A 19369-nucleotide genomic window follows, 5' to 3' on the forward strand; every position below is an offset into this window, starting at 1 on the left:
AGAGGGAATTTGACGGTGTTATTACTTTTTGGAAATTTTTCAATCATACTTTTTAATGTCAATTTAAAAGCAATGTTTCATCCTTCTTGGTGCTTAAATATTCTCATTTGAGCTATTTATTAGTCTGTGCTATTTTCTTTAGCAAAGTGAGAGAAATACAGCTACTCTTTGTGGGAAAAGAAAATCAATAAGACATGTACAAAGAGTACAAGCCTAGTGTACGAGTGATTACATTACTGCAAGCTGATGATGGTGCCACCAGGGGATGTTATAGAACTTCAAAATTGTACCTACTGGCCGAAGTGGTGCTGTTTCATTGATTTAACCACGTGACGTGTGGGAATGATGCATCTCACCTCTGCAATCTGGCCCAGGTCTAAAATATGTCAATTAAATCATATTTCTTTTACCTCCCCATAGTCATCACCAGATAAATCTGTTGCATGGTACAAACAACATTTATCTGTACATTACTGTGCTTCAGCCTCCTTCTCTTTCATAGGAACATAGAATTATCTCATTTGTTTCCTTGTTTCCAAACATACCCTGTGCGAAACTCAACAGAATTTTCCCTTAGAGCCGCTCCAATAATTTGTTATGACAGTTGGTGATATATTAATAAATGGCTGCAGGCTCTACGAACACAGGAAGCAAGGTGATGAGTAACACATTCATCTTACAGCAAGTGATCTTAACTGTTATATTTTCTTTAGCTTAAGTATTACTCAGCTGATTGAAAGAATAGACATTTTACATATTTTGACTCAAATTACATTAATACACAAAGTAACCTATATTTAGTGATATTAATGTTTTTCTTCGTAATTTTTCATTTCCTGAAAATGATTCCTTAATAGCTGCACTAATCAATATGTTTCTGTTAATAAAATAAAAATATTAAATTGACACATTCTAGTGTGGGTTACAGGGTGAAAAGAAGATTTTACTATCTGGAGAATCACGTTTAAGCAGCACAGTATTGTCATAGGTCTTTTATGAATGTGTGTTAAAAAAAAATAATCACAAAATCGTCAAAAATCCATGCACTTTCATTGTCATGTTGTGTTTTGGATCTTCCAGCTACGTCCTGTTACGTCCTGTTGCATATCATTTACACTGCAGATAGCCAAGGCTGGATCACGATGGGTCAGATTTGGTTTAAAGCACATGCACTCTGAGCAAGAGACAGCTCCAATTAATAAAGACTTAATGAACTGTGATCACTGAATGCTGTCATTAACAATGCATGGTTGATTGACCGGCAACCTTTTCCGTGAACCTCTGCGCCAATTGCAGTCAGTCATGTTAGTGAAATTACTTTACACGTGTGGTAAATATTTATCTCCATGCAGTAGATATTTTCATGTTTTTTCCACGTGTCAATACTTGTTTACAATTTATGGGCATGCACCAGGGTGCCAATATGCAGCAGGGCCCTTCACACTGAGCAAATGTGGGAAGAGGTGGTTTCCTCCATGATGAACTGCTACAAAACTGATCCCATTATTTCCAGGCCTGTGCCTGGCAGCGGCTGTAAAAGACATAAAGTCTTGGTGCTTAATCCTGTTAGTGCTGCAAACCTGACACCGCTTATTGGCTCCGTGGTAGAGTGTGAACATTCAGGACCTAACTGTTTGCCCTCTAAATATACTGTATGGAATTAAATTATTACAGTCACACTTTACTGCGGTTACACTGATATGGCCTGTTTGCTGTAACAGGAACAAAAAATGGGGTTCAGAAACAGGTTTTTTTTTTAGCATTTGTGTGGTGTGATTCAGTAAATCTGTGTACATCGTAAATCCAAAATAGCAACTTCAAAATTAATATAAATAAATGATGTAAAAATTATATTTAGGGTACATTCCTGAATGCCATGATTGTTGAGGAAGCAGTGGATGTTTTACCATATCTATTTCAATTCTCCTTGGTAGAGGGCGGATACCGATGACAAATGTAGTACGCCGCAGGTGAGGATGGATTGGCTTGTCAGCCTCGGGGATCAAAAGTAGCAGTGGTTTGGCAGGTCCTTGTCAGGACTGGGATCAGGGGACCACACCCAGAGGAGGGACACCAATGGTTTAAGGTGATACCAGAGTGGAAATAGGACAGTGATATTCACTGTGGCGTAGAGACCACATGCTATGACTGCTGAAATGACTATCTGTCACACGCAGTAGCTTGAAAGACAAAGCAAAGGTCAGTCAGGAATCACTTTGAGATCTTATCGACTTACTGTAAAGTTAGATTGTGTCTGTTACTGTACAAACTTGCTCTGAAATCAAGAAACATGTATGTTTGTATAGCGACAGAGAGGTTCTTGTCCAAAAGTTTCAGATCTGGCCACTTTGATGCAGAAATTCTCACTCGAAAATAAGTGTTTAATGGCAGAGGTTGATGTACCAATCTGCATGGTAATGGATATATTTAGAAAAGTAAGTGAGGAGTAACGCAAAGCTGAAGTGGGCCGTCGTGTGGTAATTTTGCTGGGGAAAGAATGCAATAGCTTCACATGGAAAGATGAATATCGCATTCAAGAACAGATAACTTAAACCGGGAAGACAAAAGAGAGAAATGTCTGAGAATAGTTCATCTTGGATAAACCAAGACTGTAAACTTTGATATCTGCTGTGGCTTATTTTAATAAAATGATTTAGAAATAAAAATTATTATGTATTTATTTTGTCTCTAGGACAAATTACAGCAAAAGTTCATCTTAAATCATGCCATAAGATGCTTACATTCTTAGTTAGATACATTTTCACAGTTATCCATGTCTTAAAATTTTATATTTCATACATTTCTGATACTTTACGATTTTATGTTTTAAGGAAGTAATTTGTATGTTGTGCATATATGAGCATTATATGCACTGTGTAGTGTATATCAGACAAAGAATTTGACTTATAGTCTGCATGGTTGCAAAAATATACAGTATACTTGTTAGACATTTACGTGTACATTTGTCTAGTACAAATGATCAGTCAAAAATGTATAAACAAAATGGTATGAAGAGAAAACGCGCATAGTGCGGTGAGTAAGGCTCATTTGGTATATGTGAGTCTGGTGGTGTATTCAAGCAGTGTTTCCTTCTCAATCTGCCGCTAGCTACTTGCACTTCTAATCCCCATAATAACGTGTTTAACAACACATGACCTTTACTCATCAGCAGACATTTGAGGCACAAAGTCACACCAGAGACCGGAACAGAATACTCTAATCTTTTAGTCATGTTAATTTGCAATTTGCAGTTTCAATAATACAATACGTGTTTAATATAATTATAGATTTTAGCAATTCAAAGAGCTTTTTCCTCCCACCCTCTAATAAACACCTTATATACGTCTTCTGATACATACAGCACAAATGTGTAGGTTGTATATACGCACATTTCTGCAGTCTCCTTGAAATTTGTCAACAACACAACAATGTTGGAAAGCACTTCAAGACAGAGATTGAAACTCAGCATGTGTTAGATAAGATTGATCTTGTATTCAACATATTAGATGTATGTTTTTTTCACATCCTTCACTAAGTAATACAATGCGAGTGAAATCCTTTTAAACGCCTGCCAACCAACACTTAAATAAGTGATACATGAATGTAAACAACTCATTCATATATACAGTATAATATAACGTGTTTCCCTTTGTCACTGTCTAAGCCTGCCTGTATGCCTTTGTGTACAAACCATCCATGTTTGCCTGCGTACTCGCTCTATTCTTCCATGCTGTTTTTTCTGTACCCTCCCGTTGATTGCTGTTATAATCTTGTCATGACAACTGCCTCCCTGCTTGTCTGTGCTCGTAACTACTCTGTGTACACTTTGTGTCCCCGTCTGGATATAAGCAGAAGTTACGCTTTTGTGCCTTAAAAAGATTAGAAAGCCACGAAGTTCAAAAGTTTAGTGGGTGGGCAGTAACAGTGCCGCACAGGACTTGATGGTGATTATAGTTTTGAGTATGTTGCTGTCTGTGGTCACTGATATGCAGGACATGTTGTAATTATTGTGTCAGCAGAATGGACCGATTGACTCAAAGTGGAAAAACTGTGCACTGTATAACTCTAAATATATCATACCTCACATCTGAATAAATATATAAAATTCAGAGCTATCACACCAAGTCGAATACTTAATAGATTTTTTTTTCTGTGCTTTGATCCATACAATCATTATGTCATATTTTTGGAAAATATCTCGGGAAAAGATTGATAAATCAATTGAATATTATGTGAGGTTATTATCATCAGTACCATTTAAAAGACAAGAGATTTTTTATAAAATCGATTTCTTTCTAACCCAATGTACATTTCACATAATTAGGGGTAAAATCTACAAAGAGCTTTGAGTAAATGAAATATGAATACCTGGTTTTCTGTCAAATGTAAGCACACATGATGCAACTTAACATTCACAGATGCACTTTTAATTGGGTTAAATGATGATTCCGGCTCAAACCAACCAGGGCCTTTCTGTGTGGAGTTTCCATGTTCTCCCCGTGTATGCACGGGTTCTCTCAGGGTTCTCCGGCCTCCTCCCACAGTCCAAAGACATGCAGAATGGGGTTAGGTTCATTGGAGTCTCTAAATTGACCGTAGGTGTGAATGTGAGAGTGAATGGTTGTTTGTCTCTGTATGTGGCCCTGCGATTGGCTGGCGACCTGTCCAGGGTGTACCCCGCCTCTCGCCCAATGTTAGCTGGGATTGGCTCCAGCCCCCCCCGCGATCCTTAAATGGATTAAGCGGTAGACGATGGATGGATGGATGGATGGATGGATGGATAATTCCTGCTGATTGAAAACCTGCTTTTATCGCGATAGATCCTTGTTCTCTGTGGGCGCACTTCACACACAATTCGCATCAGGCTGTGTTCAGTGCTTCCTTGCTTGTTGAAAGACAGTTCTCCCACAGATGATTGCCCTAAAACGTGATGGCAGCCCATTGTATTCCATATAACTAAGGTATAAATGTAGTTGCACACAACATGCAGCATGCCGAGTGCTTTTTAATGTAACGACTTACATATGAAATACAAAAACCTGGTCAAAATGAAAGAAAATACACTTAAAAAAACTGAAACTATTTGGTATAATGGTTACATTCCTGTTTTCAAGGGGATAGTAGATGAAAGGGTACTTTTTTGTTTTGTGTTTTGTGTGTGTGTGTGTGTGTCTGAGAGAGAGAGAGGGAGAGAGAGAGAGGATGTTTGTGTGTGAGAGCGACTATCTCTTGTAACACATTAATTCATTATCTCCCGAGTGGGACTCTCTCTCTAGAGGCTACGTGGTCTGCTAACATCCTGGTCATGGCCCACTTCTTGACAAATTTTGATGGCTTCCCCAACTCTAACGGTGGGCCCACTATTAATAAACTATATAAACAAGAAATATTCCCTTCTTTTAACTAAGTGCAAATGGGTTTAGACAACAGTGTTTGTAACAGAAAATCCAGTTTGGCAGTTTGAGCTGGAGCTTAGCTCAGGCCCGAATTTAAGTAAGAAAACAAGGCCATAGGGAACGACATTTCAGGCAGTAGCAATTTTGTATACCTAGTAATGTTTTTTATAAATCCTGGGCACCTGCAGGGCACAGCACCAGCAAACTAGTCTTAACAACACTCATATTCTGCAAAATGTACAAATTAATCAAGGGTGAACATGTTCCACAGGTACATATGCTATCAAAACAAGCGGGAGTATAATGAGATGATGAAAAGGATGAAAGGGGCTCTGGGAAAACCTCTCGAAACTCAGAGCAATTCTTGAAAAGAACACAGAACAACATTGTTGTCGTCGCATAGGAGGAAGCAGCCATCGTTTTCAGTATTGTGGGTGGTTTTTCCACATTGTAAGCATACAGACATTTAAGCAGCCCATGTATGATCAGCATGGTAAGAAATATTTTGTTTAATTACCATATGCTGCATCAATGTTATCGTTATTTTGTAACTGTATATTTAAAATAGTTTATATTAAATACAGGGAAAAGAGTACCTCCTGTTGTTGATGTCCTTTTGGGTTTGGTAGGTGAGTTTCACATTTTCTTCTTATAAGCTGCTTGCATCTCTCTCTCCAACCTAATTAGTCTTTATTTTTACAGACTATCGTTAATAGCACTTACCCATTATTCCTTGTAATAACTATGGTTCTCCCTCTCCACAGCCCCTCAAAAAAGGGCAAGCATAGCAATTACAGGAAAATCAATGAACTTAATCACTGTGGTGGAGGGTACTCTTATGAGATTGTTAAAGTATGGACAGAACACTAAATGCATGCGAAAGGTGCAGGCCATGTTTTAGCCTGGAACAACACCATTAATGGTGAGGTAATTAATTAGTTATTACATGCCTGTATTGAGAAAGGTAGTAGCTAGCATTTTCACGAATTCACTTGTTATTTTAAAACTAATTAAGTCAAAGCACAACAGCCTGTGGCAAAGACAAGGGGATCACAGCAATATGTCTCTGTCTGTTAAATAATGGTAATAATTGGCCACTCCTTGCTTTCATGGCTTCTTGGAAACAAACTAATCAGAACTTTGGCTGCTCTGTTGGTATTGCACTCCTGCAGTCCCTTTTTATGACTTTTTGCCTGGTCAATATGATGTTCTGTGATACTTAAGGCCAGATGACGGGAAGCTTACAAATCATTTGCTAAAAGGTATGATTTTAAATTATTTGCACAAAAATGTTTGCCTCTCCTCGACTAATGGGGACAACATTGGTCAAGGACTTCCACTCTCAGTCCTAATTTCCAGAGTATTGATTGTTGGAGAACCAAAAGGTAGATTCTTAAGTAATGGTAAATCACCTAGGGGTTTTTTTAAATTATTTTTTTCATGTCTAGACATTGTTGACTGTTATTCTGTGCCCTCTACAAAACAAGGAGGAAAAAAATGTTGTTGAGCTTAACCAATCAGGCTATAGATGGTCGGTCTATTTTTTTAGCCATTGTGCTCTTCCAGGAAGCTGCAGACACAAGCTGTTTTCAAGTCTGAGGAGCAGCAGGGAGATACACGGATCAAGTGGCGCAGGGGACACACCTATCCTGGGACCCAGACGAATTCTTGGAGCTCATTCAATTTGCTCTGCCAGCCTCGGTCTGGATCCCCTCCATCATCATCTTCTCTCTGCTCTCGTCTACTGACATTTTCGCGTCACTCAACAGACGTCACATGATTCGTTGCTTTCAATGGTAGTAGGTCTATCCAATTGCGTCCGGAGGCATTTTTGTCTGCGTTCGTTGGCAACGCCTCTGCGAAAAATCGTAAATGAACCGAGAGGCATTTGAGTATTAGTCTGGCTACGCCAGGCTAAGACAAACCAGGGAATAGTTGAAATTACCTAGCTTTTCAAACATGTTTACAAAGTTCCTGAGCTGATGAAAGCACAGAGCAGACGAAAACATGTGCGCAGCCTGTTGCCTGCAGCACTCCCTATAACAGCACACTGGGGCAGCTGCTTCTTGTTCCATTACTCCCCGAAATATTTGAGTCTGATGACCAAAATAACATTATTTAGTAGATGCATGATTCTGATAGACAATCACAGCCAGCGATGAATAACTTGTATAATCTTCTGTGACTGCTTTCCAACAGAAGTTTCCCTGTGTTTTACCATTTGAATGATTTTAATGTGATGCAATCGTAGTCAGACATTTTTGCGTGTTTTAACTTATTACAGCTCTGAGAGAGTGAACAGTGATTAGAGAGGAATACCTGCGAGATAAAAGTTTGTGTTTTGAACTGTTACTTCGTTGTGGAGCTGTGTGCAGCACTCTTTCCCTCACTGTCGCTCACTCTCTGTTTCGCTCTCTCTCTCTCACAAACTCATTGACCATCTGTCGCAGCCAGACCATCAGCAGCAGGGAGAATCCCAATTTTTCTTTTTACCGTCTTCCCGGCAGGCAGGCAGAAATAAGCATACTCAGTACTCATACAACTCAGCAGATACCACTTTCACTGTGTTTGTGTGTTCATTTGACAAGCATACAACTCTCAGCAGCAGGCATGCAGACCTTAACACCAGTGTGTCATGACGTCTGATGACTTTTGATGTGTCACTTTTCATTCTGATAAAAAATACAGTGTGTACTGACAAGTAAATCTGAGATAAGAGCTGCTACAGTACAGTGAAGCTGGAAACAACAACGGTAAACAAAGATTAATGGCACAAGAAATCTCCACTGAGTGTGATTATACAATAGAGAAAGCATATCTATAATACAGGACTCTCTGTGTTGCACATTAAACTTAGTGCGGGACAGGTTGACACAAGCCGATTGTAGAGAATGTGTAGATATTACATAATTCATACTGTGACTTGTGTAATGAATACATCATCTGCTTAAGTTGTGACATTACATCTTGTAGGTTGTGTTTTGATTTAAGGCAGTGCAGTCTGCCAGATGATAAAACTTAATTTTGTGTGATGAACTATAGCTTCACTCTTGGATTTTTTTTTTCTCCTACCAAATAAACTTGGCATACTGTATGAATCCCTCTCTTTCACTGAAGTGCTAATGGAATAGATGAGTAAATCAATAATGCAACTAAGTATTTAAGATAATCCAATTCTAGGCACTACTTTGAGCCAGCATCGTCTTTGAGAGGCAGCAAAGCCAGCAACAAAAGCAAGAGGATACTTTTTTTTCTCACTGAATGGAGTATGGAGAAGCCTGGAATCTTGAAAGAGACTAAAAAGAAATTATTCCTTACCATTATAAACCCTCACTACAAAAATGTGTAAAGCGAGTCTGTATAGGGAATACCAGCTGGCATGTTACCTGGAATCACACATGTAACTGATATCAATGAACGCTTTTGAGATTTTTGGGAAACATTTATGTTTCATTATCACATAGAATAGAAATTAGTTACACGATGTTGATTCAGAAACTGAGCACGAGTGAGTTACTTGAACGCACTCTCTCAGAGAACCTTCTTAAAGCAAAATATACATACGTACCAGTCATCCCCTTTCCCGCTTGCTGTAAAGTGGAGCATTATGTTGCTTCATGATCATTATCATAATGCTTTTCTAATCCAGACAAGTGTTTTATTAATGCACATAATTGTTTCAAAAAGAGATAAATAGCTCATGCTGTATAATTGTCTTTCCCTGCATGCATGAATTCTCTATTAGAGACAAGGCCTCAGGGTCAAAGCCTGCTCCTATCTGTGGGACAGGGCATATGAAACCAAGAGGAGACCAAAAGCAACACAAATGGTGAAAGGTCACAGTTGCCTGTAAGTTGCTGATTACATGACACCAAACCCTGTGGCAAGTGGTCAGATCTTTAGTCTGTCTGACAAATCTCCTAGGCCAAGGCATTAGATCTCCCTATTTTCCAACTCCAAAGAATGAATGCACCAGTGAATGCCCAACTGATCTCCTCCCGACTGTTATTATCACTTGTTAAGCAGCCCCATGTGAATTGCTGGACTGTTGAATGTATATCGAAAGGAGAGACAACTTCTCTGGGCAATGGGTTTGTCTGTCTGCTACAGGTTGCTCTAGCTTGACACAGTGACTCCGACAAGAATCACATCCGTTGTGACAGCTCAGCTTTACCTCCTGCATTTTTTGCCGATCTAGAAAAATTGCAGCAAAGCAAATATTTAGTGTATTTGGCATTTGCAAACTGTAAGCACCTTCTTTTCCATTTTGTTTGTGTGTTATCTTGATGTTTCTTTAAACTTTTTTCTAATGGGCTCACTTCATCAATCTTTTTACGATTCAATTCTGTGTGAATGTCTGGACAGAATGTGTGTGTGTGTATGTGTGTGTGTGGAGTTCACGTACAGCCAAGTGTCTGAATTCGGTGTGTTTGTTTGACGGGTAAGTCCGCCTGAGACACCAGTCAGCCATGATCAGGTGATGTGAAGCTTGGGTCAAGGTCAAAGTCTTCTACCAGGGGGTGGATTAAATTGCAGTGAAACCCTCCGCCCGTCATCGCCAACGTGGTGTAGACAGTGAGCTCCCTCCCCTGACATCACCTTGGTTTCATTAATGTTTCATGAGCCAGAATGGCAGAGGGAGAAGGGCACATCATTTTCAATATCAGCAAAATCAAGTAAACTTTTAACCGTCTTTTTGTATAGTGCTCCTATTCCTATCTGATTCTTAAGTGGATTTTATAGAAGTAAGGGTGGCGGCAAATTCACAATATCAAAGAAAATCCTATGGTTGAAAATTGAAAATAAGGGAAAATTGGAATACATGAATTTCAAAGTTGACGACTACACTCAAGCCTTTATACTTATTTTTAACATTCAGCTTTTTTTGCTATGTGTTCTGTTTGAAAATTAGCAGCCATTTGTGAGGAAAAAAAAGGAGTGGGATGCTTCTGTGCAAGGGAGAGAGAGAGAGAGTGAGAGACAGAGAGAGAGACCCACGCACAAGGTTTTTGCAAAGCAGAAGCTGTCAACCAGGGATTAGGAGAATAAGCAGGAAACCGACAATAGGCAGCAGCTTATATACCTTAGAAGACAGGATTCAAATTTAATCCACTATAAATGAGGGGGGGGGGGGTATAATATATGATCACCAGTAGTGGGCCTAAATATCCCTACTCAGGAAGCTTATATTAAAAATGAGGTAGACTTACTGACCAATGGAGAGAGAGAGAAGACGGACCAATGTGGGGGAATAACTTGGTTAACATGATCAAAAATGAAGGTGAGAATGACTGGTGGAACTATTTGCTGTAACTAGTTTTGCACAGTTTACCAATTCTGGAAAGGTAACCAGATACCCAGCTGATAAAAAATGCTGCAACAGCCGATTTAATTGTAACGTATGTGTTTTAATAAGAGTCACGTTTTGTACAAGTTGCGTTGATATGTGACAGCTGGCGGGTGTGTTTGACATGCGGTACTCTACTTGCACTCCCTGCAGGTATGGAGGCTGTGCCAACCGTTTGTGACTTTCATGGTGATGAGAGGAATGCTGACTGTCCGTGGCTTGTTGACAAAGCACTGGAATTGGAATTATTTTTGCTTGAGTAGTTGACAGCAAGTGCAAACCCACAGACACCACAAAGCCTGTGTTTTCTGAAAACTAAACAGTGTGCTATATATGTACTATCCTATGTGTTTTTTTCTCTCATTTTTATAAACTGATTATATAACGAGGAAATACAGAAAAATGCTGCCTGACTAAGATATATCATTGGAAAGAGTAATTACATGGAGAGTCCACGATACCCAAACATCCTAGATATCACTTCAGCAGTAGTGTGGGAACTCAAAAACCATGGCATAAAGGGCCGTGACTTTTCCAGCTACTGGAGATATAAAGACTCAAGAGGCCAATAATGAATTAAAGGCCTGAATCCTTTTTTTTATATTCCACATGGCCCAAACACATGCCCGTTTTCGATTTTCAAACTCACAGGGCAAGCCTCCTTTTATCCCTGCATTATTTTTTTGTATCAGCCATAGGCCCAATTAACCTTTTGTTCTTAAATAATAACCTTGTAGCACTGCCATTTCTCACTGGACTAGTAATGCACAGAGAGCTGCTGCAATGACGAAAACTTTTTGCTACAGAATGTGAAGAAATGAAAAAGGATGTGTGGAAAAAAAGAAGCAGAAAAAGCCAGATATTTTGGAAATGATCCGTATGACTCTGGACAAACATACTTAATGTTAAGAAATGGTTTTAGAATTTTCAGCTTCAAAATAGCTTGAGATAGACCTCAGCTGTCAATTCCTTACATTTCACCTCGTTCTTATAGCATCAAATAATGGAATTTAAACCAAACCTAGTCCATGTCTCATCGGCGGAGGAGGCGATGTTCATGACCTATACTACAGACAGCCACCAGGCTGCGATCAAGACGATTTGGCTGCACTTTTGGGGAGCTGTCATGTCATCCGTCTTTATATACAGTCTATTGTTTTACCCATAAAATAAGTGAGTCAAACCTTCTCTAAACTAGGAAACACAACAGGGATATGAGGTTGAAGGAAGGCCATGTTTTCCACATTTTCTCTGTGTAACACTGCCAAGTCTAAAATCGACTCACTGTAAGAGGAAGTCCCATTATATTTACTGCCATTAACGCAGTTAAAAGCCAGGTCGCAGGGACCTGAATATACTAGGGTAATACATTACACCCCTTCCTGCTCTGCCCACCTGAGTCACTCAAGGTCATTTTTAATGAAAGATTTTCCATTCGACATGATTTTTCCAAGAAAGATATTCCAGCACTATAATTTTGGATTCGTTTTTTCAAATAGCTTAATTGCACAATACGCTGAAGCAAAGCCTCAAAATGCTTCTGACAGCATGACATCAAGACTTTAGAGTTGACATGGAAAACAACCTTGCTTTCAACTAAAATTTGTTTTCTGACGCAAGTCGGCGTCAGAGCAAGAACTTACCGGTCACCTCAGCATTTCAGGTTCCATTAATGTCACTGTGAGTGCTAAACCATCCCTGGGATTGTGTAAAAATGCTCCGGCCTTGATTTTGGAGACTCAGGGGGGAGGGCGTCTGCTTTCAGATGCATCAGCATGTAGACATATTTATTTGATTGTGACTTATAAATAAAAATAAGAATAAATAAGAAAAATAATTATGTCCTAAAATAACCTCTTTTGCTTTATGTTCAAGGAGATTCCTTTCTATACCAGATATGATCATTCTTATTTTTATCCTTTCAAGTTATTATAACATTCATCTCGTTTAACAGTTATTTTTCTCTTGTTTTTTGACAGTGTCAGTTTATCTAGAACCCTTGACTTTTGTCAGTCATATTTGGATGCTAATCATTCTAGAACAATTGCTAAGTATTTAATATGTGTTACCATTCGCTACCTCTGTTGTTACATAGATTTTTAATATGACCATTGGGGGGACATCTTTTACAGGATGACAACTGACCCTTTTACAGGATGAAAAGTCCTGCACAAAATAAAGTGAGAAAGAGTACGACATTATTATTAAGTACTGACACAGAAGAAAGAGAGGGAAGGTTAATTCCTGTTCAATCCCGCCTGAAGACAGCAAACATTATAAGGGCGCACTCTAAGCACACGGGAGACAAATTGGATTCAGACTCCCATCTTTCAATAAGTCACTCGACTGGGCTTTTCACCTGCTATATAAATCACTTGCGAACACAGGGAGAGGGAAGGCTCAGCAGACACTTATAGTCTGCCTTCAGATACAAGCAATCGTGGTGAACAAAATAAGTCTGCGGAAACCCTCGTTGGGTGTCTTTGCAGGCTTGTCACGCAAAGAATCAAATGAATCTGGACTCATATTAGTTTCATGGGCGTACCATCCACTTTTCATTGCATTCCTGTTCTCTGTCACTCGGTATTACCCATGCTGTTGTTGAAGTTTGCTGAATCTAAAAGCAGCACTCAGAGAGATTTAAGATGAGATGTGTTGTCTCTCTCTGAGTGATTCGAACCAAACAATATTTTTTGACTCGGTGGTTAAGCTAACATATTGATTCAGATGAGCTCTCTGTAGCTCAGTAGAGGATAGAAAATAGAATTTGCTTTAGCTTAAAAACTTAATCTGCCTTTGTAGATGCAGTTTCTATTTACTGCAATGATTTACTATCACAGCATCCCCTGATCCCATCCCTTAAGGTGATATAAAAACAAACTAACAGAGAAGTTACACCCAACTCTGCAGTTAACCTCCGCTGTAGCAAGGTTTGTAGCATCTTTAAGCATATTGTTTTGATTTTACAGCCTGCAACTTTGCTGTTTTGATACTGTTTTAAACCTTTTAGGGGCCCCATTGGGCTCGCATGGCATAGCCATTCAATAGTCAAGGTGACTAACAATTATGCTATACGCAAAGGATCTCATATTAGTTGCTAGTACGCCCTCTATTCTGTCGTTGCACCATAACAAGATTATGATAAAAAGGCTACAAAATTTTTTTTTGTGAATGTCTGCAAACTTTTCTTCATCAAAAAACAAAGGCCACATGGTATATAATGAAAGTAACAAGCCCATATCTTGGGCATCCTGTCCATGTCTAATTCCAAAATGTGTTTTATGCAACATGAAGTCTATTGATCCAACTACTTCACTAAATTGGAGGGAAGTCAACTCAGCATAACGGAAAATAAGTCACGCGACTAATCGCAGCAGTTAATCAATTAATAAGTTAAATTTTTTCTAAAGAATAAAAACATCTATCCTGGCAGGAACATTCAATACTTTTCTGAACTGATCCCTTTAAGCTTCACATCCTCAATCAGCAGCATTGAAATGCCGTTCCTCTTAAAGTGACTGGACACTTTGCACTGTCATCGGGTGGAAGCCGCTCTACCTTATAGTGACAGATGTTGGTAAGATATTTCCATAGTTATCCTTTTACTTGACAAAAAGATCAGTCAGCATTATTGTCTGTGCAGCCAGTTACTGCTTTCATTACCATCACTGTGTTGCCTTTGTTGCAAGGAACACACTCCCCTAATCAAGACTTCTACAAGTCATTGACAGTTTAAGTACATTTGCTTTCTCAGCAGCATACAGTATGTCGATAAGTCCCATTTTCTTTAGCTTAAACGTGATTCAGCCAGGCCGATTTGCTGATAGCCTATGCCCTAAAGCTGTGGCTGACGGTGTTTTATAAACACACAGGCTCCCCCGTGGAATCCACAGAACATAAGCAAGCCACTTCACCACCCGCCCAGGGTTTGTCCTCCCGAGAGAGTGAAAAAGAAAAAATGCAATTATAATTCCATTCAATGATGTACAATTCTTTCTTTTTTATGCCTACAACTGATCGGTTTTCTGGTTCACCATATGTGACAACAAGAAAATACATACCAATAGGTGGCTCTGCTGGAGGCATTTTCCTTTCATTTTCAGTATTGATTTTTCAGAAGATGGAGAATAAACAGGAAGGTCTTATCAGTGATACTGGAAGTCACGCCAAAGGGCCCAATGACAGGTTGATAAAACACAAGACCTCTTAAAGACTCCTTATGCCACAGGAAATATTTGTATTATGCACGACACTGACATTGTATTACACTGTATTGCACTTACTTCTGAAACAGGCAACATTTAGAAAAATTTGTCATCCATAGAAGCTGGATTTTAGTTTACATGCTGTTACATAATAATAATATATTGGATTTCTAAAGCGCTTTTCATGTACCCAAACTACATGGTAGTTGGTCAACAGTATGTTCGAGATAAAAAAATGTATAAAAGAGTTCATAGTTTATATGTAACTTGCAGGATGTATCGACTCATAGCAGTAGAAACACATTTATTACACAATTATTACTAATGTACTACATGCATACTGTATAACGTACTTACATTTGCAAATCTGAAGTTATATTTAAAATATGATGTATGAATCCTCTAGTTCATGGGCCCACTTTTGATCACCTGATACCGTTTCACAGTTTTCACCATAAAAAATCTTGCACGCATAATTAAAAAAGTGATTTTAGATACATATGTTTACTGATTATGTTGGAATGCAATACAAACATTATATAATATACTACATTGGCCAATTGAAATTGCATGCACACATTCCAGGTGGACTGCAGGATTCACCTTGCAAGGTTCAACAAGCTCTATAATTGTGAAAAACTGTGGTGGAGAAATCCTTTAACTGTGTTCACACAAATCAACTAAAGTACTGTCAGTTCAATTCCACTGTTTACACCTATAGTTCACAAGTGTAAATACTCTCCCTTGCACTTCTCCCCCTCAGTTGTGCTCCAGTGTATCATGCAGTCCTCACATAAGCACCGTGCAGTCATCAACCCACTCACGCTAGGCAGAGCTAAAAAACAAACCAACCCTCCTTTTTGTTAGGAGCCAACCAAAGCTCTGACTGGTGTACGTTCTGTGGAGCTGACACACGAAACAAAGGTAATGAGACCACATGGGTTTCTTACAACATTCGGAATGTGTTGGTTAAAAGAAAAATCTGTTGAATAATGTGGGTTAAATCTTTCTAACCACTTCGGCCAAGTAGGCTGCAGCACAACATAAACATTTCACTGCTTGTTGTAACTTTAATTTCATACCAAACTCCAAAAATCCCCAAAACTACATATTCACTTTTAATTGCTATAATTTACCCTAAGCAAGATACAGTTTATACCTTACACAATGGAAAGTAAACCAAAAAAAGGAGACATACTGAGAGGGGAAAAACAAGCCTTTGATTCAAATAACCTCTGATTTCTTCTGGCAAATGAGTTTTAGCATCGACACTGTCAACACATATTATTAGGGGCAGAGAGAGCAAGAAGGGATACGCCTATTTTAAATGCAAATTACCTTAAAAACATCTATAAATAAAAATACTAAAATGGAAATAAAATTATTTATTTTTACCCCATAAGACATAAATGCTGGCGACTATAGAATTGGTCTAGATTTGAGTGGCAACTGTGGTTTCGTCACACAGACATGGATTACGGACGTTATCAATCAATCCTCTCCATCAAATATGACAGATTGTGTTGGTCAGTCAACCACTTAACAGCCCGCTCCTGTTTACACGGGCAGAGATCTTTTAGGGTGTTTTATTAGACCAAACTCTGCAGTTTCATAGCATTTCTCCTCAACAGATACTGCTACCTCCTCATTACAGCCAGGGCTCCAGCCCAGTGTGAAATTCCCCCGAGGAGGGAGGCACTGAAGCAGAGGCCAGACAAGCCCAAGATATTAATGGGTGAATAAAGACCCTGTAGCTCTGGGATCATCATGGAAAAAAATATTTTTATTTTAAAAAAGAGTGTAGCATTTGACATCAGACACGTTGCCGTTTCTCGCTAATTTTGTTGTTTTCATCTGTTGTCAACCGACCACTCAGCAATTTTTACGTTTTGTAATACAAGACCATGAAGAGCAGCATAGCAAATGTACAAAATTTAACAAACTTTCTGGGCCTAAAATACTCAAGCTAAAACATTTTTATTTTCTCAGCTCTCTAATTGTTTTATGCAAACTTAAATATAACTTGAATCTTAACAGTTAGAAAACTTTTGTATTTCATAAATCTCTGTAATATTGTAAGGTCTCAACCTTACTATGTACAGGTGGGTTGAGATCATGCATCTTGTGATATGGAGCACAACCAAAATAAAAATTGAATTGAATTGAATTCAACAACTAAAAGATGAAACTTGGCATCACTGGTTTTAGCATGAAAACTCCGGAAAACCGACTTTAGACCTGGTATCAACATCTGTCTTGGGTGATCTAATCACAAGTGGAAAGCCATGAGTGCATCTGCGAATGCACCCGAGATGCATTGAGGATGCATTAGAGATAAAATTACTCAGGTCACATTCGGAGGTGGTCTGGGAAGCATGTGGCCAATAGCGAAGCTGTGTGAGTGCAAATGCTTCCTGGGCCACAGAGAAGGACCATATACTCACCTGACGTCCGTTTTTATAATTAACAGATTAGTATTTTTTAGACTTCTCAGTGTTTCCCATACATTGATTTATTTTTGGCCACCACCACAATATTAACGTTGATTTCCCTGTCTTTTATGAACTGTTTCAAATGAAAATCGTATTAAATTGTCGAGCTTCAAACAGCACATTTTTTCGCATAGCTTCTGCTCTCTCTCTCAAACACACAGACCCAAATGCATTGTTAACGGACCCATCTGTCAGTCAGTCAGTCAGTCAGTGCTTAAAAACAGCCTCATTTGGTCTTGGTGAACGGGAATGATGCACGTGTTTATTTGCATACAGAGCGTGGAAGTGGGATCCAGTCACATATGGTCACTCAAGACGCACGTGGAGACGCATTATAATTCCAACTGTGTACTGATGAACTTAAGAGGTGTGCACTTGTGACGGGATCACCCGAGACGGACGCCACAACACCAGGTCTGAACAGGGCCTATGTCAATATACAAACATGAAGGAAGTGATTAAGATGCTGTTTCAGCGCAGAGCTTTACATCACTCTAGTTCTGCAGATGTAGTGTTACATGAATTACGTTATGTAGTTACTGTCTGCATCCCCCAGATCAACACCTGGATACTACCGAACAGTGACGGAGACAAAACTCTCCATCACTGTCGTCAGTCCAAAGAATCCCACCGAGTACTTAATCACATTAGTGAAGTCAAAGAGGTTTGACCCCCTCTTTGTGTCCTGTTCAACAGACACACTGACAGGGCATAAGTGGTGGCAATTGCGATTCGTTACTCAACAGGAGAGTTTGAAAGTGTTTTTATTTTGTTTTCCTTCTATACCAGACAAACGCAAAAATTTCAAGCACGGGAAATCACAAAGAAATAAACATATAGATCAACTAACTAAGGGTCTGTCTGGATGAGAACATTCAGGGTTCCATAATGCCTGATATCTTTATTAGCATCAATGCCATTGTCTATAAGACTATGGTTTGTAATAATCGTCAATGATTCGAGAATATCTACTATTTCTTTTTACAACGAGCTGTAACAGATTCATTTAGTGGCCTCGGGTTCGAGATGTGACAATACCAAAGATAGATTGGCTCTTGGGGGAGCTGAAACACCCAATTCATTGCTTTGCTCGAAAGCCAAGTGCTTGTCGATGCAACTGGCCAGTGGAGCTAGACAAATGTGCCCCGAGGCTGACCTCCGGCTGGCTGGAAATGATCGACCTAGGGGAACCAGAGACCTAAATGTCACAGACAGTCATGGGTCATGGGTGCTGTCAGCATGAGACACACGGGGCTTCCTCTTCTTCATCTCAACGACCTTCCCCCAAGGTGTCACTTGGGTGACAGACACGGGTGCTTTTCAGTTTGTAGTCGGGCCCTGCTACAGATTCTGTTTTCACAGAGCTTGTTTTGTGTCAGTCGCTCTGACCAAAAGAAAATGACCTCTGTGTGGGTGTTGTGAGGAAACAAAGAGTGAGAAAGGAAATTACTTGATTGTCAAATTAAAAAAAAATAAATTGAGGGGTAGCTCATGGTTGTATAGAAATGGCACGGGGGAAGAGAGTAGAATGCCTTGTGCAAAAATAATTGTCAAATAATTGGGTGCTAGTCATGGGAGATCTGTTTTTTTTTTAACTCACAAGACTCAGTGACTCCCACAAACAACGTCTGTCTCTGCTGTGCCTTTTTCTCTTCAGTTGATATATTTGGTACGGGACTTTATGGTATAAGCAAATATTGATTAAGATTATTGTGCTGAAATGTTGACAGGGAGTAAAGGACACAACGGTGATGAATGTTGGGTTTGGATATCCTCATTCGTCTTGTGAATGTGTGTGTCTGTGTATGTGTGTGTGTGCTTTGATTAAGATCTGCATCTTTCCAGGAGTGTCTATACTACGCGCATTGGAAAATTGATCACATGTTGCCAGAAAGGCTGTCACATTAAAAATGAATACACAAATCAATA

The sequence above is a fragment of the Scophthalmus maximus genome, chromosome 7 (genome assembly GCF_022379125.1).
Source record: "Scophthalmus maximus strain ysfricsl-2021 chromosome 7, ASM2237912v1, whole genome shotgun sequence".
Lineage (NCBI taxonomy): Eukaryota > Metazoa > Chordata > Actinopteri > Pleuronectiformes > Scophthalmidae > Scophthalmus > Scophthalmus maximus.